We start from the raw sequence: 5,432 nt of genomic DNA on the forward strand, positions 1-5,432 counted from the left end.
CAAATTATTCATTCTTTATGGGACGATATACTTACGCATTCACATACTAAAACTTGACATCATACACTTGTGGTAAGAAATCATGCAACAAGTTTTTGGTGTCGCTGTCTGAAAATTCATTTTATTTGAATTACGTCAATATTGTTATCAATTAGTCTTGATTTTAATTTAGAGTGTATTTTGTTTTATTTTTCTTTGTTTTAATTTTGTTTTGTTTTTCTATTAGTCTTGAGTTGTAGTTGAACCTGAATCTGAAGTTGATGTTGAAAAATTTGAGGATGATGATACTCCACCGGGTGTTGAAGCGAGTGTCGAACAATATGCGATGGAAGTTGAATCATTAGGTGGAGAATAAATTCCTAATGTGTATGATATGGAGGACGAGAAAATCCAAAGTGAGGCTTTGATTCATATATGTAAGGAGAAAAAAATATTTCATTTGTTCAATTGACTCCAAAAGAAGTTCTTGAGGAAAATTAAAATTTCAAAGTGATAGTGAAAAGTGGTGTGAGGAGGCCTAAAAAAGAAAATAAAAAGAAAAGGAGGCCAAATGCGATGAAAAATGAGAAGAAAGAAAAAGAAAAAGAGAACAAGAAAAATAAATTGATGGCACAAAAGAGTGAGTTTGAGATATAATTGATTTTTTATAAGTCCTTTGAAGTACTTTTGTACAAAGATGTTTATTAACAATGTGATAATATAGCCGGTTCAACCCCGAGCATTGTTATTTATTTTTTGCTGGATTTTGGAGGTGTCATGATGATGAGACAAACGAGTCCAAGAATCTAATGGGTTGACCCGCATGAATTCAAGGGCAACCAAAGTGAGGTAAAAAGAGTTGACAACACGACTGTAAGATATGTCTTACTTTCTTATCCTAATTTAGTGGGAAAAAAAAATTCAATATTTTAGAGGAAAGATTGCAAATGTGGATTTTAAAAGAGTTGATTTGATTTTCGCTTTTGTCTCTAAATTTTATGGAACATAAGAAATTTCATGCATTGAGTTTAAACCTTGTTTATTTTGATTTCTCACAAGTTTCCAGATGGATGAGATTTAGTAGTAGCAATGAATTATATGTATTAAAACTAAATTATAGTTATGTATCAAGGGAATGCAGGGATAGTACATGCAGCGTGTCCTATTTGCATTATTTATATTTTTGGGTGATGGTTTTGAGAGGTGTGTGGTTGGATATGAGAATTTGTATGATCATAACGAGTATTTGTTTAAAAAAAAATAAACTCTTCATTTTATATACAGTGCATGAACTACGAGTTAGTAAGATTGATGTATTGCATGAATATATATGCTGGTTGGATGTGAAGAAGTATGTTAAGTTGTATAATGAAGGATGCACTGCGTATAGGAAGGTGGCATCTAGACTAGATTATTATGTATTGCATGAACTAATTCTTATTGTTAGTGAGCTATGGTTGTACACTTGTATGAATTTTATTTTGGTGTTAACTATGTCTAAGAAGGATATGAACTTAATTTTTATGAAGGTTTGTTTGAGATTGATTGTTATTTCTTATGTGATTTGTTACTAAACTACATGATTTAGAGGTTAATACACATTACTTGTTTCAAAGTTTAAAGATCATGGGTTAAAAATAAAGGAAACCTCCTCTAATCATCGTATTGTCTCATCTAATCACTGCTCTGGTTGTCTCGTTTGTCCAACCTAAGACCTGCCCTATGGAGTAAAGGGTCAGATATGAAAATAAGAATGTGAGCGACAAATCACTCATTACGCAAAATATGAATATACAAACCTATATTATACATTTGAAATGCAAAAATGCTCGGATATTCAAGGATCAAATCCATAATCTCATGTTCAGTATAGAGACGCATGAGTACGTAGTCTCTGATTCCAACACTCAATATCAAGAAGTGGACCTAAAATGTCATCGGTTACTAGATCCCTCTCGACCCATCAGCAACTGTGACTTTCATACTCAACATGATATGCAATTCATCATAAATATATCAAAGCAGTAAAACATATACATGCAACATATAAGAATGTATACTATTTTGGTCATCTCAGTCAGTAAATCACGTACATCTAAAACTCTCTGTAATGCCTACCCTCCTAATCCTAGATGTTACAACGAAACCAGGGTATTACTACCTTGCTTGATTCATAAATTTTAAAGCATGTCTTATAATCACCATAAATTATCACTAAAGTGCTTGTAGAGACTATTGTATTATATATGTGTCCGTCGTTAGACAGCTGGGGACGCTAGCTCCTCGACTGATCCTCAAATTGTCTCTGGCTCCGAAAACACCTCACAACTTGACTCGCCTACAAAAGTTTTCCAGAAATGCATAAAAACATAGCTAGAGACCGAGGGAAGAAACGAGAAGATGAACTGGTGCCATTTCCAAATGTAATCACCTTCTATTTATAGGCTGAACTCGTAAGACTTTGTAAGGTCTGGACTGTCTTATATCCACGTGTCAAAATCTCATTTGTTCGGGTGGATTTCCCTGGATAAGAGAGATCGGAAGGTCCCAAATGCATTCGGAAGGTTCGATCACGTTGCCACTTGTCATGCTCTGATTGATCTTATCCGGATAAGGAAATTGGATGGTCCGATCAAAGTTCGGTAGGTCCGAACAGTTTGGAAGAAGGTTTGGAAGCTCCGTTCTCTTTTTTTTAAGTGTCGAGCCATTACATGTTGTTGGCTGAAATCTGAGGAGTAAAAAATTGGAAAAGAAAATACATAGAGTTGGGGATGAAGAGGGAAAAATGGTCCGAGAGTCGCTAATGAAGCTAGTTTTTACTTGTTGGAAGATCAAACTTAGTTGGAAGGAAAGAGCACGACAGTGACTCGTTGGGAATGTAGCAGAGAGACGACAGTTGGACGATGCAGGAAGGCATCAACCACAAGGAAAATCCGCACGACTGGAGTAGATGTGGCGGCCGGTTAATGCACAATCCAAACAACGTTGAGAGAAGTGGGGGTTGGACATCTGAAAGAAATTTGAAACCGCCCATTGTTGTCGGATAGGACCTAGGAGACTTGGGGTGATAACTCCTAAGAAAAATTGATAGTGCATGATCAGTGAATGGAGGTCGTGTGGTAGGAGTCGAGAACTTTAGGCATGAAACATGTGCGAAAGGTTTGACATTGGTGGCATGTTCGACAAAGATGGTGTATTGTGTGGATAATGGTGTCGCAATGAGTAGATTGTGCAGGAGTAGAGTAGATGTGAATAAGGTGTTCTGCACGAGGGAGTTAAATGTCGAGTTAGATGATTTAGGGCGAATGAAAAACACAACAAAATATGCGACAGTGGACGGTGCACCAACGACGACACTGAGTGATGGTTATTTTCATCGAAGGTGAGATTTTGTGAGATTGAAAGAAAGAATGATGGTTGCTGATATTAGATTTTGAAATCAAGGCTTCAACAAAGGTAGTTGGGGATTTAAATATGAGATTTTTTTAAATTTTGAGGAAATCAATATTTCTGCAGAAATATTTGGAGAAGATTAGGAAAGTAAAATTTCTATTTTTTGAATTTGACTTTTGAATGAGACCAAAGATTGTAGCTTGACTCCTTATCTTTTCCTATCGGTTTAATTCATCCTACCCATGTGGTCATTACCCCAATGATAGGATAGATGGCCAAGATTTGCCCATACATATATAGGACCCATTTTTTTTTTTTGGAAATTGTACGTATGGCAAGATTTTACCCGTTGAAATGAAGTAAAGGTAGTGCCCACATAGGTAGGATCTCATCTACATTTTCTATCAAAGTTCACTTTTGTATTTTGTCTGTTTTGCCAAATTTTACAATCTAAACTCCTGTGAACAAAGTTGGTCTTCTTGGGCTTTAGAGAAAAATTAGAATGGGTTAGAATAGAATATATATGTGTATGGACATTTTTTTCCCAATGATCCAATAACTGTGAGGGAATTTGTATACACTGAAAAAAAAAATTCGGGTCCGACATGACAAGCACATGAAAATTTGACGATAATGATTAAATAAGCTAAATTTATTTTGACCCAAACGGTGTGTACACACTGCATAGACCAAGTAAAATGATGGTTAGAAGAAAATGAAAGGCCAGTTGTGCACGTTCAAGAAGTGGGGAGTAGAGCAACTATTCGTTCCAATTTACAATAAACAGAGAAGAATTATACAACTCAACAATCCAAATATTTTCATTAATCTAGTTCAAGAATTTGTCATATTTATAGTCTAGTTTCCAGCTGTTTGTCATCATCTTTGTTATATTTTATGTTTTGAAATTCCTGTAGGGTTATCTTAAATACGAAATAATGTTAGGAGTTTGTTTCTTGGATGTCAGCGTCTTTTTTTTTTTTTTTTTTTTTTTTTTTTTGTTTCTTGGATGTCAGCGTTTTTTTTTTTTTTTTTTAATTGTAATCCTTTGTTTTTATTGCATATTAGCATATAAGATTGGAACTAACGATCAAATTAGGAATTTATAATCGTTTGTTTATTATAAGTCAGATTTTTACTGTTATTTCATTCAATTTGGTGCACTTTCACTTGGGACGCCTGTATCTACAAAATATATGCAAACAAATATTGTTAGGATCGAATATAGAATTTAGAGATGGTGAATAAAAAAAACTAAAATAGTTCGTTTTTGAATTGTTCAAAAATGAATCGAGCACCGAGAGATTATATTGAGTTCGGTTATAAAACCAAGCGGAAGTCACTCAACACAACCCTTTTAAACCTGATTAAATATTTTGGAAACTTTCTTCGGTGTGTAGGATTTTAAGGCTCAACTCTCATTTTGTTCATCATACTCTCTTCTCGAGGCTTGCTCTTCTTTCAGTTGGATTTAGTCCATTAAGGTTCTCATATTTTGAATCGACATCAAAAGCCATATTTTATCTTGAAAGCGTTATATTTATGGCCCGAAAGAAAGATACGAACGTTTGTAACAATAATATAGATGTTTAGAAAGGTTCTATACATTTTCTGCACTCATATTCACATTGCTAACAATTTTATGAGACAAACCTGATTTTACTGTGTTGTTTGATCGTGCTGGTTTGACCTGAATGTCCAAGTCGGCTAATCACCCAACTGGTTCAAGTCCGGCTGGTCTCTTTACTTAAATATGGTGCTCTTGTATTATATATAGTAAGTTTGATCGTGCTAGTGTGACACACACACGTATATTTTGTTTTGAAAATTTTTATTTTATTACGTTATTTTACAAAAATTAAATATGACATGAGATGTATTAAGATGGGTGTTGTTACAATAATAAATTAAATATGTATTAGAGTTAAAAGTGTGAAACAGCAGATTTATTATTATAAAAAAAAATTCACCAAAAGTATTTACTATCAAGTAATAAAAATATGAGAATAAATTTGAAGAAATGTGATGATTAAGTAGGTAGAAGGTACATAATGGTATTG

Source organism: Primulina huaijiensis, chromosome 6 (genome assembly GCF_012295235.1).
Source record: "Primulina huaijiensis isolate GDHJ02 chromosome 6, ASM1229523v2, whole genome shotgun sequence".
Lineage (NCBI taxonomy): Eukaryota > Viridiplantae > Streptophyta > Magnoliopsida > Lamiales > Gesneriaceae > Primulina > Primulina huaijiensis.